The sequence below is a fragment of the Globicephala melas genome, chromosome 4, assembly GCF_963455315.2.
Source record: "Globicephala melas chromosome 4, mGloMel1.2, whole genome shotgun sequence".
Taxonomy (NCBI): Eukaryota; Metazoa; Chordata; class Mammalia; order Artiodactyla; family Delphinidae; genus Globicephala; species Globicephala melas.
In genome coordinates, this window is record NC_083317.1 from 35,733,409 (window position 1) to 35,755,041 (window position 21,633).

At 33.2% G+C, this 21,633-nt stretch overlaps 1 long non-coding RNA gene across 1 annotated transcript in view; it reads left to right on the forward strand.

The window, feature by feature from the left end:
- Nucleotides 1–21,633, forward strand: part of LOC132597189 (uncharacterized) — a 254,241-nt gene that overhangs the window by 75,243 nt on the left and 157,365 nt on the right. The window contains exons 3-4 of the long non-coding RNA XR_009563602.1: nt 9,507–9,782; nt 14,030–14,139. This is a non-coding gene — a long non-coding RNA (uncharacterized lncRNA). The remainder of the gene's footprint in view (nt 1–9,506; nt 9,783–14,029; nt 14,140–21,633) is intronic.

Below are 21,633 nucleotides of genomic sequence, written 5' to 3' on the forward strand. Positions count from 1 at the left end.
CCACAGAAATACAAAGCATCATAAGAAACTACTAGAAGCAACTCTATGTCAATAAAATGGACAACCTGGAAGAAATGGACAAATTCTTAGAAAGGTGTAACCTTCCAGGAAGAAACAGAAAATATGAACAAATCACAAGTAATGGAATTGAAACTGTGATTAAAAATCTACCCAAAACAAAAGTCCAGGTTCAGATGGCTTCACAGGTAAATTCTATCAAACACTAAGAGAAGAGCTAACACCCATCATTCTCAGACTATTCCAAAAACCTGCAGAGGAAAGAACACTCCCAAACTCATTCTACGAGGTGACCATCACCCTGATACAAAAACCACACAAAGATACTACAAAAAAAGAAAATTACAGACCAATATCACTGGTGAACATAGATGAAAAAATCCTGAACAAAATATTAACAAACAGAGTCCAACAACACATTAAAAGGGTCATTCACCAAGATCAAGTGGAATTTATTCCAGGGATGCAAGGCTTCTTCAATATATACAAATCAATTGTGATACACCATATTAATAAACTGAAGAATAAAAACCATACGATCATTTCAATAGATGCAGAAGAAGCTTTTGACAAAATTCAGCACTGATTTATGATAGAAACTCTCCAGAAAGTGAGCATAGAGGGAAGCTACTTCACCATAATAAAGCCCATATATGACAAACCCACAACAAACATCATTCTCAATGGTGAAAAACTGAAAGCATTTCCTCTAAGATCAGGAACAAGACAAGGATGCTCACCCTCTCCACTATTATTCAACATAGTGTTGGAAGTCTTAGCCATGGCAATCAGAGAAGAAAAAGAAATAAAATGAATTGAAATCAGAAAAGAAGAAGTTAAGCTGTCACTGTTTGCAGATGACATGATACTATACATAGAGAATCTGAAAGATGTCACCAGAAAGCTACTAGAGCTAATCAATAAATTTAGTAAAGTAGCAGGATACAAAATTAATGCACAGAATCTCTTGCATTCCTATACACTAACAACAAAAGATCAGAAAGAGAAATTAAGGAAACAATCCCATTCACCATTGCAACAAGAAAAATAAAATACCTAGGAATAAATCTACCTAAGGAGGTAAAAGACCTGTACTCAGAAAACTATAAGACACTGATGAAAGAAATCAAAGATGACACAAACAGATGGAGAGATATACCATATTCTTGGGTTGGAAGAATCAACATTGTGAAAATGACTGTACTACCCAAAGCAATCTACAGATTCAATTCAATCCCTATCAAACTACCAATGGAATTTTTTACAGAACTAGAACAAAAAATCTTAAAATTTGTATGGAGACACAAAAGACCCTGAATACCCAAAGCAATCTTGAGGGGAAAAAAATGGAGCTGGAGGAATCAGACTTCCAGAATTCAGACTATACTACAAAGCTACAGTAATCAAGACAATATGGTACGGGTACAAAAACAGAAATATAGATCAATGGAACAGGATAGAAAGCTCAGAGATAAACCCATGCACCTATGGTCAACTAATCTATAAAAAAGGAGACAAGGATATACAATGGAGAAAAGACAGTTTCTTCAATAAGTGGTGCTGAGTAAACTGGACAGCTACATGTAAAAGAATGAAATTAGAACACTCCCTAACACCATACACAAAAATAAACTCAAAATGGATTAAAGACCGAAATGTAAGACTGAACTCTGTAAAACTCTTAGAGGAAAACATAGGAAGAACCCTCTTTGACATAAATCACAGCAAGACCTTTTTTGACACACCTCCTAGAATAATGTAAACAAAAATAAACAAACAGGACCTAATGAAACTTAAAATCTTTTGCAAAGCAAAGGAAACTACAAACAAGATGAAAAGACAACCCTCAGAATGGGAGAAAATATTTGCAAATGAATAAATAGACAAAGGATTAATCTCTAAAATATATAAACAGCTCATGCAGCTCAATATTAAAAAACAAACAAACAACCCAATCAAAAAATGGGCAGAAGACCTAAATAGACATTTCTCCAAAGAAGATAAACAGATGGCCAAGAGACACATGAAAAGCTGCTCAATGTCACCAATTATTAGAGAAATGCAAATCAAAACTACAATGAAATATCACCTCACACTGGTTAGAATGGGCATCATCAGAAAATCTACAACAAATGCTGGAGAGGATGTGGAGAAAAGGGAACCCTCTTGCACTGTTGGTGGGATTGTAAATTAATACAGCCACTATGGAGAACGGTATAGAGGTTCCTTAAAAAAAGAATTACCATATGACCCAGCAATCTCACCACTGGGCATATATCCAGAGAAAACCATAATTCAAAAAGACACATGCACCCCAATGTTCATTGCAGCACTATTTACAATATCTAGGTCACGGAAGCAACTTAAACTCCCATCAACAGATGAATGGATAAAGAAGATGTGGTACATATATACAATGGAATATTACTCAGCCATAAAAAGAACAAAATTGGGTCATTTGTAGAGACATGGATGGACCTAGAGACTGTCATGCAGAGTGAAGTAAGTCGGAAAGAGAAAAACAAATATCATATATTAATGCATATATGAGGAATCTAGAAAAATGGTACAGATGAACTGGTTTACAAGGCAGAAATAGAGACACAGATATAGAGGACAAATGTATGGACACCAAGGGGGGAAACGGGGGTGGAGGGTGGTGCGGTGGTGGTGGTGAGATGAATTGGGAGATTTGGATTGACATATATTCACTAATATGTGTAAAATAGATAACTAATAAGAACCTGCTATATAAAAAATAAATAAATAAAAAACTTTAAAATGTCATAGAGTGGCAGACTGGATAAAAACAAGAGCCTACGATATGCTGCCTACAAGAGACTCTCCTTAGGGCAAAGGACACACATAGATTGAAAGTGAGGGGATGGAAAAGATATTTCAGGCAAATAGAAATGAGAAGAGAGTGGGAGTTGAAATGCTCACATCAGACAAAATAGACCTTAAAGAATATAAAGGAAGAGAAAGAAGGACACTGTACAATGATAAAAGGATCAATACAAGAAGAGGATACTACAATCATCAACTTATAGGCACCTTATATAGGAGCACCCATGTTCATAAAATAAATACTAACAGTCCTAAAGGGAGAAATCATTGGGAACACAATAATAGTAGGAGAATTTAACACCCCACTCACATCAATGGACAGAGCTTCCTGATAGAGAATCAAAAAGGCAATAGAGATCCTGAATGATACAATAGAACAGTTACACATAATTGACATTTTTAGGACATTACATCCAGAAAATCCCGAAACAAAACAGAATACACATTCTTTTCAATCACACACAGAACATTCTCTAGGATTGACGACATACTAGGGTACAAAACTGATGTCAACAAATTTGAGTATAGAAATTATATCAAGCATCTTCTCTGACCACAATGGCATGAAACTAGAAATCAACCACAGGAAAAGAAATGAGAAAAAACTGACTCCATGTTGACTAAACAACATGCTAGTTAAAACAAACAAACAAAAAACTCCCCACAAACAAATGTTCAGGACCAGATGGCTTCACAGGCGAATTCTACCAAACATACAAAGAAGATTTTATATTGATTCTTCTTAAACTCTTCCAAAAGATTGAAGAGGACAGAACACTCCCAAAGACATTGTATGAAACCACCATCACATTGATACCAAAACCAAACAGACACCACCAAAAAAAAGACGTTACAGGCCAATAAATTCAATGAGTAAAAATTCTAAACAAAATATTACCAAACTAAATCCAACATCACATAAAAATGATCATATACCATGGTCAAGTGGGATTCATCTGAAGTTCACAAGATGGTTCAACATTTGCAAATCAATCAATGTAAACACCACATTAACAAAAGAAAAGTGAAAAACTACATGATCACCTCAATAGATGTAGAAAAAGCATTTGAAAAAATTCAACATTCATTCATGATAAAAACTCTTACCAAAGTGAGAATAGAGGGAACATATCTAAACGTAATAAAAGCTATTTATGACAAACCCACAGCCAATATAATACTCAATGGGGAAACGCTAAAAACCTTCCCACTAAAATCTGGAACAAGACAAGGATGCCCACTCTCATCACTTTTCTTCAACGTAGTATTGGAAATTCTAGCCACAGCAATTAGACAACAAAAAGAAAGAAAATGTATCCAACTTGGAAGGGAAGAGGTAAAATTGTTACTATATGCAGATGACATGAGACTATATATAGAAAACCTTAAGGACTCCACACAAAAACTACTAGATCTAAAAAATGAATTAAACAAAGTAGAAGGATACAAGATTAACACTCAAAAATCAGTTGCATTTCTTTACACAAACAATGAAATATCAGAAAGGGAATGTTTAAAAAAAATACCTTTTAAAAAAGCACCAAAAAAAAAAAAAAAAAAGAAACACCTAGGAATAAACCTGACCAAGGAGGTGAAAGACTTATATACTGAGAACTATGAAACATTAATAAAGGAAATTGAAGGGGATGCAAAGAAATGGAAAGATATTCCATGCTCTTGGATTAGAAGAATGAATACTGTTAAAAAGGCAATACTACCCAAAACAATCTACAGATTTAATGTAATCCCTATCAAAATACCCATGACATTTTTCACAGAACTAGAACAAATAATCTGAAAATTTATATGGAACCATAGGCGATCCAGAATTACCAAAGCAATCCTGAAGATAAAAACAAAGCAGAGGACATTACTCTCCCAGACTTCAGACAATACAACAAGCTACAGTAATCAAAATGGTGTGGTATTGGTATAAAAACAGATGTACAGATCAATGGAACAGAATAGAGAGCCAAGAAATAAACCCACACACCTACGGTCAATTAGACTTTGATAAAGGAGAGAAGAATCTAAAATGGGAAAAAGACAGTATCTCCAGCAATTGGTGCTGGAAAAGTTGGACAGTTGCATGTAAATCAATGAAGTTAGAACACACCCTCATGTCATGTTCAAAAATAATCTCAGAAAGAGAGCATAGGCAAAATATTCTCTGACATAAATTGTACCAATGTTTTCTTTGATAACTCTCCCAAGGCAATAGAAATAAAAACAAAAATAAGTAAGTGGGACCTAATCAAACTTACAAGCTTTTGCACAACAAAGAAGCCATAAGAAAAGAAAAGATAACCTACAGCATGAGAGACAATTTTGCAAATGATGCAACAGACAAGGCCTTAATCTCCAAAATTTCAAAATATATAAATGGCTCATACAACTCAACAACAAAAAAGGAAACAACCCAATCAAAAAATGGACAGAAGACCTCAATAGACATTTCTCAAAAGAAGATGGCCAGTAGGCACATGAGAAGATGCTCAACATCACTAATTATTAGAGAAATTCAAATCAAAACTACAAAGAGGTACTGCCTCCTCACACCAGTCAGAATGGCCATCATTAAAAGTCTACAAATAACAAATGTTGGAGAGGGTATGGAGAAAAGGGAACCCTCCTACACTGTTGGTGGGAATGTAATTTGGTGCAACCACACTGGAAAAGTGTAGCGATTCCTCAGAAAACTAAAAATAGAATTACCATATTATCCAGCAATCCCACTCCTGAGCACATACCTGGACAAAACTATAATTCAAATAGATACATGCACACATATTTTCATAGCAATGTTATTCACAATAGCCAAAACATGAAAACAACCTAAATGTCCATTGACAGATCAATAGATAAAGAAGATGTAGTACATATATACAATGGAATACTACTCAGTCATAAAAAAGGAATGAGGTAATGTCATTTGTAGCAACACTGATAAAACTAGAGATTATCATACCAAGCTAAGTAAGTCAGAAAGAGAAAGACAAATACCATATGATATCATTTATATGTGGAATCTAAAATGTGGCACAAGTGAACCTATCTACAAAACAGAAACAGACTCACAGAAATGAGAACAGACTTGCCGTTGCCAAGGGGAAGAGGGGCAGGAGCGGAAAGGACTAGGAGATTGGGATTAGCAGATGAAAACTACTGTATATAGGATGGATAAACAAGTCCTACTGTATAGTACAGGGAACTATATTCAGTATCCATGATAAACCATAATGGAAAATAATATAAAATAAGAATGTCTATATGTGTATAACTGAATCACTTTACTGTATAGCAGAGAGTGGCACAATATTGCAAATCAACTACACTTCAATAAAACATTAAATTAAAAAAATAAATAAAATATGGATCTTTTAGTATTTAGCCACATAAAGATAACAATAGCAATTTCAAATTATTGAATAATTGCAATACCTTATGCACTGAACTTAAAATTCGTTTCAAAAATCATGGCATTAATATAACAATCCTATGAGAATAATCCCAGTATTGCAGAGTTAGTAACAGAAGGTTAATGTCAGAAAAAAAATTGCTTTAATTATTTGTACCTCCACCTTTTCTTAATCTGAGAATTGAAAGATTAAAAAAAAAACTGGTGATGTTGGTACAGGTCCTGAAATACATTAAATAAATGATTATTAGTATTAATTTGTTGAAATAATTTTCAACATTTGCTGAGAAACAAACAATATAAAGAAGTTCTAAGTTTCCAGAGTTACATTAGCAAAATGGTGGATTAGGAAGCTCTAAGCCCTCATCATCCACAGAAATATTAAAATCCAAACAAATAAACAAAAGCTATTAAACTAGAGACTAGCTAAAGTAACTTTATAAGAGCTCTGGAAAACAGTCAAAGGTCTACAGCAACCAAGTGAACACCCACTCAAGAAAAAGTCACATTTGAAATAGTGGGAAATTTCTTGTCACTTTTACTCACACTTGCCCCAACCCTCCTTCCCAGCCTGGTGCAGTCTTGTTCTAGAGGAAGCAAGAGCTCAGTTCAAAACACACTCGTTTGAATGGGAGGGGCCAGAAAGTACCTCATTGAATCTTCATGCATTTTTTTTCATTACACTGACTACATACTCCAGTAAAATTTTGAATAGAAATGATAAAACTTAACATACTCTCTGTTTCCAGATATAATGGCAAGTGTTCAATAATTCATCATTAGGCATGTTGTTAGTTGTAGTTTATATGTATGCCCTTTATTACATCTAGAGACTTCCATTGTTATAAGAAAAGTTATCAAAATGAGGTAATAATTTGTAACTCTAAATAATGAAATATTTTAAAAATTCTAACATTTGGTTTCCTTGTATGCTTATGGTAGATATAAAAATATATACAATTTTTTGTGTCAAATAATTTGACAACAATATTTTATACAATTTTACCCAATCTCAATAAAGTGGAGAAAGATAATGCAGAGAAAATATTTCTAAGGAATGGTTAAAAGTCAGATTAAAATATTTTAAGAATAGGTAAGAGATGATATAATGAAGGGAGCAGGTAATGAATACCCCTATGAGATTTCTAAAAGAAAGATAATAATGCAGTCTCAGTGTTTTAAACTACTCATTAAGACTTCAGTTCATGACACTGCTAGTGTCTTGAATCCTCTGCCCTCGCAAATTTTGTAACTGGTGAAATTCTACCTGCAATTCATATGTCACCTCTCAAATCTAAATAAATAATTTATATTTGCATGTAAGCCTTCAAGCATTTTGTTCCACATTTTAGTTTTGTCAGAGGTAGTCCTACTGCTGCAGGAGTCTCTAGAGTAAAGTGGCTAAAAGTATGCTTTCTGCAGTTTTACTACCTGAATTATAATCTTACTCCCACAGTAACTAAAAAGCTGTGTAATCTGAGCCAGGTTACTGGAGCTCTTTGGGCTTCATTTTTTCATCTGGGAAATGAGACTTAAAAAACAAAAGTACCGGGGCTTTCCTGGTGGCGCAGTGGTTGAGAATCTGCCTGGTAATGCAGGGGACACAGGTTCGAGCCCTGGTCTGGGAGGATCCCATATACTGCGGAGCAACTAGGCCCGTGAGCCACAATTACTGAGCCTGCGCGTCTGGAGCCTGTGCTCCGCAACAAGAGAGGCTGTGATAGTGAGAGGCCCACACACCACGATGAAGAGTGGCCCCTGCTTGCCACAACTAGAGAAAGCCCTCACACAGAAACGAAGACCCAACACAGCAAAAATAAATTAATTAATTAAAAACAAAAGTACCAATGCCACCGTGGATGTGAGGATTAAATTAGTCAATGCTTTTGAACCTTTCAACCAAGATCACTCACCAAGTGTTCTTACTATTATTGTCATTATTCATTATTATTTCTGCCTCTCACATTGGATTGTTGAGTCTTTGAGGACAATAATTGTCTTTTAATTTTTCAGGAGATTAGAATAATATTTCACAATTTAAACAGGTCAGTTATATATTTGTTATATGCGACATACATCCAGATTCAAATATAATAAGGATGCAAATATTTTCATATAGTCAATATATTTAATTAATTTTTTTGATGGAATGGCCATTGATAGTGGTGCTTTTAGTTTTTTCCTTAGAAATTTGTCATTTTGAAATAAATGTATTATTTATGAATGATCAAGGTTAATTCAAATTTAGGGAACAATTTGGAATTATTTAGTTATTACAGTAGTAAGCTCTGACTTGATGTAAACATAATTCCAGAAAAATTTACACTAGAAAGGCTTTCAGTTTTACAAAGGCTTGTATATGCCTTTCCAAAATATCAAATAATATTCCTAATGCTTACATACTCCATAGGTATATTTAATGGGTCCACTGTTTCACTCAGAAATCTGATATTCCTATTGCATAAACCACCTTTGAAAATATTTAATGCTTCAGCAGGTTTTAAATGTTTTTAAGTCATTCTCCAAATTTGGCAAGGCCTATTTGTCATCCGTCTGTAGATTGATTCCTATGTGCACGTGTGCACTGTTCACATGTGGACCATAATGTGCACACAAATATTCAACTTAATTAGAACACTCAGAATCTCTGAAATTAGAAAGAGACACTGGGAAATGCTCAGAGTCAAATGAGATTGAGAAAATCTAGTGTTAATTCAAACTGTTTCTGTTGTTGCTACCACATATATAGCCCTAAGTGAGTTAACCTGTAACTGCAGAGACAGCAGATGTTACACATTAAGGTGATTGTAAAGCTTTGTACTGATCCCTAGTCTCCACCTTCAGAAATTCTAATTTGATTGTTCTGGGGAAGACCCCAAACCTGAGTAGCGATTGATTCTAATGTGTGTTCCAGGTTAAGATGTTGGTGTAGATGAGTGATAATAGTTCAGCCTCCAAGCCCAATTCCTACCTTCCTCAAAGACCTTATGGTAGGCAGAATTTGTAAAATGTCTCCCGAAGATATTAAACCCTAATCCCTAGAAATTGATAATATGAGGTGGTATTACTTTGCTGATTATGTTATATGGCACAGTTGACCTTAAGAAAATCAGAGCATCTGGTAGGCTTGATCTGATCACATGAGCTCTTAAAAGCAGAGAGGAAAGGTTAAATAGATTCAAGCCAGGAGAGTGATTTAATGTGCTGTTGTTTGGCTTTAAAGATGGAGGAGACTTCCTGAAAAAGAACTGAGACTGATAGCTTCTAGAAGCTAGGAGCACCAGTACCCCGCCCACCTCCCCAACTAAGAGCCACTAAGAAAAAGGGGCCCTCAGTCAACCTTAAAGAACTGGATCCTACAAACAACTTGAGTGAGTTTGGAAGCAAATTCTCCGATACTCCAGATAAGAACCCAGCCTGGTTGAGACCCTGATTTTGGTCTTATGAAATTCTAAGCAGAAAATTCTCAAGCCTGTCCGGACTTCTGACCTACAAAAATGTGAGTTAAACGGGTATTGTTTTAAGCCACTAAATTAGTGGTAATCTGTCACTCAACAATAGAAAACTAATATAGACCTCAAAAATTCTTTAAACAAGATTCCTAGGCCTCTCATGTTTGTTTTCATAAATACACAAAACTTAAGCTCCTAGGCCAAATCTCTCCAACTGTTCTAAATCTCAATTATGACCTTGGTTCATCCACCATCTCTTAAATTCTATCTGCTTACAGGAATTTACACAACATTTTCAGTGACTTTATCACCGCCTCATGAAAGAATTTTCTGTTCCTTCTCTTTTTTTTTTTTTCCCGGTACGCGGGCCTCTCACTGCCGTGGCCTCTCCCGCTGCGGAGCACAGGCTCCGGATGCACAGGCCCAGCGGCCATGGCTCACGGGCCCAGCCGCTCCGCGGCATGTGGGATCCTCCCAGACTGGGGCACAAACCCACGTCCCCTGCATCGGCAGGCGGACCCTCAACCACTGCGCCACCAGGGAAGCCACCTGTTCCTTCTCTTGATAATGAAATCTTTTTCTTCCTTAAAGGCACAATTTCCTCTTCAGCACCTCCCCCCAGCCATGCAGTTGATACCCTTATTATTGTTTCTAGCCCAATTCTTTACCACTTTCTAGGAAAACCAGTCAACAAACAACACCACAAAAGTAAAATACATATGAAGCTTTGTGATACCTGCCATTGTTTAAACCCTCTTCCCACCAATCTTTCCCTCACTCCTAGTAATTGACATCTGTTAAATTCTTGGAAGCTGTTACTCTTTCACAAAAGAAATTGGTCAGTTCTTTGAATGGCTTCATACACTATATAGATAACTTTTTTTTCTGATGACTTTGTCCCAGTTTCTTACCCTCCTGATTTACAGACTCTTTTGTGTTTTTTTTTTTTTGAGACTTTTAATAAAATGCCTTCTCAACAACAGAAACTTTTGGTTCCCCTGATTCTAATCTCTAAAATTACCAATTCAAACATATGTCTCTTCTCTCTAGAAAAAAAAAAAAAAAAAGACTTCCTTAGTCAAAGAAAAAAACTATAAATAACTTTTTTCTTCTCATTAGGACACCCAGTTCCCAGATCCTTCTTCATTCTGACAATCCTTTCTTCACTTCCTTTCTGATCCAGCAAAATGTTCACAGTACATTCATCCTAAATTACCTTACCTTGCACGGCAAAGACACTAACAGGGAAATAATCTATGAGTTATTTTTGTGCTTTGTTAGATAGTCATAATAAACGGCATGTTGCAGACATGATAAATGCAGGACCAAGAACCTCAAATATGACTGCAATGGAGTTTGACACTTTACTTCTATCGATGCACACTACTAAATTTCTATGTTCAAATTCAATGCCCTAATTGCTAAAACAATGATTTGTAAAACATTCCCATTATTTATAAATACCTGACCTTCTTCCCCTGAATCTTCTCCATGCAGAAGGTTTGAGACAGGGATGCCTTCTACCAGTCTTTCTATGTCTACAGTTTATCTTCTTGTACAATGAAGGAGGTGTTCCTCCAAATATTTTAGGTGACTACTTTAAACTGTGCAGTAGATTACAGTTCTTATTTTCACCTCAAGAATTGAAAATTCAACTACTTTCCCTTATATGTTCAATATCTCCATGTCCCCCACGTTACAGAGTCTCCTATCTTAAAGGAAAATACTAAACACACAATACTGATCACACATCACCTCCTGTTGCCTAGCCTATCAGTCTCCTTCCCATTATAGATGACTTTCTTCTTTCATTAACTTTCCTGACACCCCCTCATTCAATTTCAACCTTGCACTCCCAGTCTTACAAAGATTCCCAATGACTAAGAATCCAGATTTCCAGTACCTCTGTGTCTTTACATTTAGTGGATATTTTATGTTTTATCTTGCTTAACTTCTTAGGATTATTTGCGCTAAAAAAATCTCTTGTATTAGATTCCCCGGCAAAACTTTACTGTTTTTTCTCCTACCACTTTGGTCACTCTTTTTTTTTTTTTTTTTTTTTGCCATCACATCTTCATTTACTCAAGTATTAGTGTTGGGGTTCTTTGACACTTTGTCTTGAAATTTCTTCTTCTCTATACAAGTTTTCCTAGGTGGGCTGGGTAAACACCTATATCTAAATGACTCCCAAATTTATATCCCTAGGTCTGATATCTTCTCTGAATCCTAAACATGTATTAACCCAAAAGTCAATACTGGGAAAATAAACCCAGGCACCTCTACCCCTTAAAATTGCCTTCCTTTAGAGTTCCTTATCCCAGTAAATGACAACATTTCCCAATAGTCCCAAGGGACCAGACACCTAGGAATCACAGTTTAACCTTCCTACCCCATAAACTTTATATCCAATCCATCACATAGACTATTGACTTTTTTCCTAATGATCTCTCAGATTTATTGACCTCTCTAATTCCACACTTTTTCTGCCCTAGTATTCTTAAATACTACATTCTGCCCTGGAATCTAGTATTCTTAAAGCATTTAAATTCAGCTTATAATTAATGCTATTATATTTGTAAATCTAATAAAGAAAATTACATTTTGTTTTATTCATTTGTTTACCTCAAGTGAAGCAGATTAAATTCCTTTATATAATCATTTTCAGTTTACAACTTAAATTTCCTCATATTCAGACTGTAAAATATCCATTTTCTTTCCGTTTAATTTCATATGACATAGTAAGAAAAATTTTGTAGTGATTAAACATCTTTTAAATTTAATATATTGAATTTATAAATACAATGAACTTTCTTTTGAGTTTGCTCAAATAGTCCAACGGTGTTAATGGACTAAATCAAAAAAAATATCATATACATTCCTAATTCAAATTTTTAAAAAATTACAGAATTCTACATATTACATTAAAATCTGAAACCTAATGTATCAAGTCCTCCAAATTTACTGTTATGAAAATGTTACATAACAAATTTAAACAGATTTCTCTTAATTTAATACAAAATTGCTAACACCATGTGCATGATTTATCATATTTAGTCAGAAAGCTTCTTGAGATTAAACTTACTTAAAAAAGAGCTTAATAATTTCAAGGGAGTAGAGATTGTCATCCTAAACAAAGGAGTTTGTTAATTAACTAACTGGCCAGAAACCTGGGATGCACATATTGGACGTCAAAAATACATATTTTTTCAGTTATTCTAACTTTCCCTAGATGTGCATGGATATTTCAAGCAGATATTTTCAAAAAGGATTGGCTTCAAAATCTCCTTTCTGAATTCAGTTTATATCATTACCTGTTTCTTCTGACTGCTATATCTAAAACTTCACTCCCAAATCATGACCAATTCCATCACTTAACTCTTAATTACCACTTTAATTATTAAAAAAAAAACTAATGTGAATATTACTTTTAAAAATCATGTATGCATCACTCAGTTTCAACTATAGATACACTTCTATTCTTGTTTTACCTTTATTTCATTACCATTTCCCCATTGTTTGTCCTGTATTATTTCACAGATTTCTTTTAAAAATATATTTTAAAACAAATACTTTCTGATTGAATTGGATTATTTTCTTATCTCTCTCTCTCTCTCCCTCTTTTTGGTTTGGGACTCTTAAAGATGTTTAAATGATGTCTTAAATATATTCTGAATTTCCCTTATTTTGGTGGTGGGGTTAAATCAGCAAAGACATGCTAATGATACACCACTCCAACTCACTAAGCTTAGTTTAGGCTTCTATTTTCCAGTTACCATGTCCCCTTAAGTGCTCAACTTTGTTTTGTTTTATTGCTTATTTTTATTACAACTTGCCAAAATCTTTGTGGCTAGGTAAGTTTTGGCAGTCATGGAAGCAGTGGCATTTCAAACAGTAGTAAAAGCTATTTCTATTCTTTTGTGGTGGTGATGGAAAAGAAAGCAAAAATCTAATCCTAAACTGACTCATGAGAAGCTTTTCAGATAGTAGCAGTTCTCTCCCAGCTGCTTCTACTCCTTTCTAGTTACTGGGAACACATGAAGCTATGGTGCAGTACTCCTCCAGGCAAGCACTGATAGGATTTTTATCAGTATATGTTAGAAGTTTATATAAATGGAATAAAAATGTGTAATCTTTTGTCTCTCTTTCATTAACAAAATGATTTTGAAATTCTTCCACATTGCAGTGTGTATCAGTGGTTCATGACTTTTTATTTATGAGTTAGCAATATATTTTATGGGTTGACCACATTTTATTTACTCATTTACTTGATGAAAGACATCTGAATTTTTTCCAGATTTTATAAACGAGCTGCAGTGAACATTTGTGTTCAAGATTTTGTATGGATACATGCCTTCATTTTCAATGGATAATACCAAGGAGTGGATTGCCTGGATCATATGATAGGTAAGTGTATAACTTTTAAGACACTATCAAACAATTTTTCAAATCAGTTGTGCTATTTTACATTTCTACCACTATGCACAAGAATTCTAATTCCTCCATGTTATGCTGACTGCAGGTATAATCTTCTTAAATTTTAGCCTTTGTAATAGGTCTGTAGCAGTATCACATTATAAATTATTTTTTTCCTTTCCCTAATGATATTGAGATTTTTTTCACATTTTTCCATCTGTCCATCTTCCTTAGTAAAATGACTAGTCAGATATTTTGGCCATATTTTATTAGATTATCTGTTTTTTATTATTAAGTTTGAAGTATACTTTAATATTTTTAATAGAAGACCTTTTTCAGATATATGCTTTGCAAATACTTTCTCTCAATGTGTGGTTTATCTTTAGTCTTATCAGTGTCTTTCAAAGAGCAGAAGTTGTTAATTTGATGAGGTCCAATTTAATAACTTGTCCATTTATTAATAATGCCTTTGGTATCAGAATTAAAAAAAAATTCTGTGTAAATCATGGTCACAAAGATGTTCTCTCATGTTTACTTCTAGATATTATATAATTTTAGTTTTGTATTTAGGCCTATGATATTTTGAGTTAATTTTTGTGTATGTTGTGAAATATAGATACAAGTTTACTTTTCTGCATATGGTTATCCAAATGTATCAGACATTTTGTTGAAGATTGACATTTCTTCTCTGCATTGCCTTTGCACCTCTATCAGAAATCAGTTTCCCATATGTGTGGGACTATTTCTGGACACTGAATTCTGTTTCATTGTTCTATTTGCTTACCTTTATACCACACTCTACTGACTACTGTAGCTTTATAATAAAACTCGAAATCAGGTAGTTAGTACTCCAAATTTGTTCTTCTCTTTCAAAGTTGTTTTAGCTATGCTAGATCACTTGAATTTTCTAATTAATTTTAGAATAACTGTCAATTTCTTTTAAAAAATGCTTATTTGGACTTTAAATAGAATGGCATTAAATCTAATTGTTAGTTGGGGGAGATTTAAATATTGTACAAATATTGAGTATTCTAACTGGTGAGCATATATCTCTCTCCTTTCATTTAGCTCTGCTTTAATTTCTGTAAGCAATATTTTATAGTTTACACTATAGAGGTTTTCACATCTTTTGTAATATTTTTTCTTTATTTTCTATTTTTAATGCTATTAAAATGGTGTTTTTTAAAATTTTAATTTCCAATTGATTGTCACTAGCATATAGAAATACAGCTGATTTTTGCATATTGATCTTTCAGCAACTGTTTTAAATGACTTTCTCTATTACCTTTTTTTGTAGATTTCAGTGGATTTTCTACTGAGATAATTATGTAATTTGTGAATAAGGGCAGTTTTATTTTTCCCTTTTCAATCTGGATGCATTTAACTTATTTCTTCCTCTCAATGCCCTTTCTAGAGCTTCTAGTACAATGTTAAATAAAATTAAGGAGAGTAAACATGTTAGTCATGTTCCTGATCTAAGGGAGAAAATAATCAGTTTTTCATGGTTAAACATGGTATTAGCTGTAGGTTTCCATATGTTAGGGAACTTCCTTCCATTTTAGTTTGCTGAGAGGTTTTATGAGAACTGGAACTTAAATTCTGACATTTTTTCTGTCTGTTGAGATGATGTGGTACTTTTTTATTGTAAACATGGAGTTATGGACTGAAAGTTTTTTCCCTTCAAAACTCATAAGTAGGGGTTCTAACTCTCAGTACCTTCAAATGTGGCTTTATTCAGTGATAGAACCTTTTAAAGAGGTAATTAAGTTAAAATGAGGCTATTAGGATAGGCCCTCACCCAATCTGATTAGTGTCCTTATAAGAAGGGGAAAATAGAACCCAGAGAAAACACTAGAGTACATATGCAGAGAGGAAAGACCTTGTGAACACACAGCGAGAAGGCAGCTATCTGCAAGGTAAGGAGAAAGACCTCGGAGGAAGCCAAATCAGCTGACACTTTGATCTTGGACATCCATTCATCAGAACTGGGGGAGGAAACAAATTTCTGTACTTAAACCACCCAGTCTGTGGTATTTTGGTACAGCACCCCTAGAAAACTAATACAGATACTGAATTACATAATTAATTTTTTAAGGCTTTAATTTTTAGAGCAGTTTTATGTTTACAACAATATTGAGAGGGAGGTACAGAAATTTCTCATATACCCTTTGCCACCAACAGGCATAGCCTCACCCATTATCAATATCACTCACCAAAATGGGGCTTTTTTAAAAACCAAAGATGAGCCTCTATTGACACATCATAATTACCCAAAGTCCATAGTTTCCCTTGGACTTTGATGTTGTGTGTTCTATAGTTTTGGACAAATGTAAATGACATATACTTATCATCATAACATAAAGAGTATTTTCACTGCCCTAAAAAGACTCAGTACTTTGTATATTCATCTTTCCCATGCTCTAACCCCTGGCAACCACTGATATTTTTTACTGTCTTCGTAGTTTTGCGTTTTACAGAATGTCATATATTTAGACTCACACATGTAGAGCTTTTAAAACTGGCTTCTTTCACTTAGTAATATGCATTTAAGTTTTCTCCATGTCTTTTCACGGTTTGAAAGCTCATTTTGTTTTACTGCTTAATAATATTCCATTTTCTGGATGTACCACAGTTTATTTATCCATTCACCTATGAAAGGACATCTTGTTTGCTTCCAAGTTTGTGCAATTATTAATAGAGCCACTATAAACATCCATGTGGAGATATTTTGTGTGGACATGTTTTCAGCTCCTTTGGGTAAATGTCAAGGAGTGTGATTGCTGGATTGTATGATAAGAGTATATTTTGTTTTTTTTAGAAACTGCCAAACTGTCTTTCAAAGTGCCTGTACCATTTAGCATTCCCACCATCAATGAATAAGAGTTTGTATTGTACCATATCTTTGTCAGCATTTGCTTTTGTCAGTCTTCTGGGTTTTTGCAATTCTAATAGATGTGTAGTGGCATCTCATTTTTGCTTGCATTTCTCTGACTGCATATAATGTGGAACACCTTTTCATATGTTTACTTGTCATCCACACATCTTTTCTGGTTAGGTGTCTATTAAGGTCTTTGGCCCATTTTTTAATGAAATTATCATTTTTTTAATTGAGTTTGTTTTGGTTTTGTGTGTGTGTGTATATTTCATTCCTTTATCAGATATGACTTTTGCAAATATTTTCTCCCAGTTCTTGGCTTGTTTTATTTTCTTGACATTCAGAGAGCAGACATTTTTAATTTTAATAAATTCTAGTTTATCAATTATTTCTTTCATAGATTATGTCCTTGGTATTTTATCTGAAAATGTATCACCATATCCAAAGTCATCTATAGTATATTCTACAAGTTTTACAGTTTTGCATTTTACATCTAGGTCTCTAAACTATTTTGTGTTAATTTTTGTGAAGGGTATAAGGTTTGTGTCCAGATTCATTTGTTTTGCATGTGGATGTCCAATTGTTCCAGTACCAATTGTTGAAGGGAATATATGTACTCCATTGCACTGTTTTTGCTTCTTTGTCAAAGACCAGATGACTATATTTATGGGGTCTTTTTCTGCAGTCTCTATTTTCCATTGCTCAGCTTGTTTAATACTACACTGTCCTGATTACTATAGTATTATAGGAAGACTTGGTGTCTTGTTCTTGTCCTTCAATATTGTATTGTCAATTATGGTCTTTTGCCTCTCTATGTAAACTTTAAAATCACCATATCCATGAAATAGTTTGTTGGGATTTTGATTGAGATTGCATTGAATCTGTAGATCAAGTTGTGAAGAACTAACATTTTTGACAATATTGAACGTTTTATCAATGAACATGAAATATCTCTCTATTTATACTATTATTTCATTCATCAGAGTTATGTAGTTTTTCTGATACAGATTTTTCCATATTTTATTAGATTTACACCTAAATGTTTTATTTTGAGGGGTGCTCATGTAAATGATAATGTTTTAATTCAAAATTCAACTTATTCATTGCTATTATATAGGAATGCAATTGACTTAACTATATTAACTTTGTATTCTGCAACCTTGCTATAATCACTTACTAATTCCAGGAGGTTTTTTGGGTCACTTCTTTCAAATTTTGTACACAGATGATCATGTCATCTGCAAAATATATATATATTTTTTGTCTTCCTTTCCAACCTCTATACCTTTTATTTCCCTTTATTGCCTTATTGCAATAGGAAGGAGTTCCACTATGATGTTGAAAAGGAGTGATGAGAGTTGACATCCTTGCCTTGTCCTGATCTTAGTGGATATGCCTCAAGTTTCTCACCATTAACTATAATCTTAGCTACAGGTTTTTCTTAGACAATCTTTAACAAGTTGAGAAAGTTCCTCTCTAGTTCTAGTTTTCTAAAAGTTTTTATCATAAATGAGTGTTGGATTTTTTCAAATGCTTTTTTTGCATCTATTGATATAATAGTATGAATTTTCTTTTTGAGTCTTTTGATATGAAACATTACATTAATTTTTGAATGTTGAACCATCCTTACATAAATGGGATAAATCCAACTTGGTCATGGTATATAAACACACTTGTACTTCTTGGGTTTAATTTGCTAATATTTTGTTGAATATTTTTTGCATCTATGTTCATGAGAGATACTGATTTGTGGTTTTCTTGTAATGTCTTTCTGGTATTGGTATTAGAATAATGTTTTAGTACAAAATATGAGGTCTTTTAAAAAGAATGTGCATTGTGCTGTTGTTGAGTGTAGTGCTCTATTAATGTCATTTAGCTCAGTTTGATAGTGTTGTTCAACATTCTATATCTTCTATAATCTCATAGATTTATGCTCTACTTCTTTAGTTTACTAAGAGAAGGCTACTGAAATGTCCAGCTATAGTATTTTTCTATTTCTCCTTGCTATTTTATCAGTTTTGCTTCATGTATTTTGAAGATGTTACTAGGTGGATAAATATTTAGGATTATTATTTGCACTAAATAAATTGATCCCTTTATCCTTATGAAGTGACCTTCATTAACAGTGGTAATATTCTTTTCTCAGAAATTGACTCTGTCATTCTAGCTTTCTTTTGATTAGTATGATATTTGTTTTCCCATCCTTTCATTTTCAGCATATTTGTATCTTCCCTTGGGTAGCATATAGTTGGGTCTTGCTTTCTAAAAGAATAAAATCTGGCATTCTCTGCCATTTAATTAGGGGTTTAGACTATTATATTAAATGTGATTATTCAGATGCTTAGATTTTATTATATCATTTTTTCTTTGTTTTCCATCAGCCCTCTATGTTTTTTTATAATTCCTATTTTCTTCCTAGTTTAGTATTAATTATGTAAAATTAATAGCATATTATTTATTCTGTTGGATTATTACCTATTTACTTTTTTATTTTAATGATTGTTTTATGGTTTGCAGTATATAGCATTAGCTTACCTTAGTCTACATTCACATTATAGTATCTCATTCCATGTGTTGTGTAAAAACAATAGTGTATTTGCAATAGTATAGTTCTATTTCTATCACTAAACTTTTGAGTTATTGCTGTCATCTATTTAATGTTTATTTTATAGGCTTACAGTACATTATTATTATTTACATTTAAACTATCAATTATATTTAATGAGATTTAAATTATTTTAAAAACTCATAGATTTATCTGTTTACTTACTATTGCCTATGCTCTTCTTTTGATGGTATTGATCCAGATTCTTTTCTGTTATGATTTTCCTTCTCTCTAAAAGACTTCCTTTAATATTATAGTGTGAGTCTTCTTTTACTATATATATATATATGTGTGTGTGTGTGTATATATATATATATATATATATATATTAGCTTTTGTGTGCCTAAAACGTCTATTTTTTTTAACCTTCAAGTTGGAAAAATATTTTTGCTGCATTTAGAATTCTAGCTGGCTTTTGTTTTCTTTAAGTGTTTAAATTTTTGAGTCTGCTTTTCTCTTACCTTTCATTTTTTTCAATGAGAAATTGTCATTCCTATATTTCTTCCTTGACACATAACATCTTTTCATTTATACTCTTCATCTCTATCATTATTTTTAAGCAATTTGATTAAGATGTGCCATGTAGTTTTCTTCTTGACTATAGTTATTTGAGTACATTAAGATTTAGAATGTACTCAAATCACACTAATCTATTTTTTTCAAAGTTTTTATCTTTTCACTTCCACCTCTTTTTCTATTCATTCATGGATTCCAGTTAGACATATATTTGACCACTTTAATAGTCTCACAGTTCACTGGTGCTTTGTTCATGAATTTTGAGTCTCTTTTATCTCTGTGTTTCAATTGGAAAAATATTCTTATGTCTTCAAGTTTACTAGCTTTTTCAATAATTTATTATAATTAGTTATTTCCTTCAGAGTATTCTTTGTTGTTTGCAGTATAGTTTTCATCTCAAGAAGTTTAATTTGGGCCCTTTTGGGCCTACCAGATATATTTTATGTCTCTCAACTGTTTAAACACATAGAATAAAGTTGTGGTAACTTTTAATATGTTTCTCTGAAAATTCTATTATATTTATCAGTTTTGAACAGGTTCATCTAAGTGATATATCTCTTCATTATGTTTTGTATTTCTATGCTCCATTATATACCTGCTAAAGTATTATTGGACTACAAAGAGTGTGAATTTTGCCTTGTTAGATGCTGGGTGTTTTTATATTTTTATAATATATTTGGTTTTACTTCTAGGCAATTTAATTTTCCTGGAATATTTGATCCTGTGAGTACTTGCTGTTAAGAAAACGTAGGAAGGAATAGAACAATTCTCTTTATAGTTTACATTTTCCCTAATACTAAGACACTCTGTTGTGTACTCTACCCCATGCCTGATGAATCATTAGTTTTTCCAGTCTGGCTGATGAAGCAGGATCTACTCCCAGCCCTGTGTGAGTGTTGACCCTTTATCTGAATTATTCATGTGAATCTTGGTAGTTTATTCACATATTTATTGAGTAGTACTCAGATGATCATGTGAAGGTAATTCTTTGCCAATCTCCAGAATTCTGTATCTATGCAGCTCTCTCTTTTTTTTCTTATACTTTGTTATTTCAATACTATCCACTGTCTTGGTCTACCAGGATCAAAAAAAAAATTTTTGTTTGTTTGTTGTGGTGGTTTCAAGCCAAAGGATTAAGCATTTTCTTAAAGAAATTTTATAGATCTATTATAAGAAATGATTCAGTGAAGAAGAGTATCTAAACTAGTGAAACATAAGTGAAACAATAGCATGGTATTTATTTCCTATAACATTTACTTATTAAATATAAACTTCACAGTTCACATACCTTACTTATTTTAAAATTATTTTAATCATGGGAAAGCTTTTAAGTGATATAGCAATGACATTTTCCATGAAATTATTGACTCTTAGAGTGGAAGTGAAGGTAATTTAGTTCAGCTTCTCAGTGTATTAATACTCACTACTTTCTCCCTTACATGTGGCCAGCCAGTTTTTCTTTAAATACTTTCAATGTCTACAAACTTAT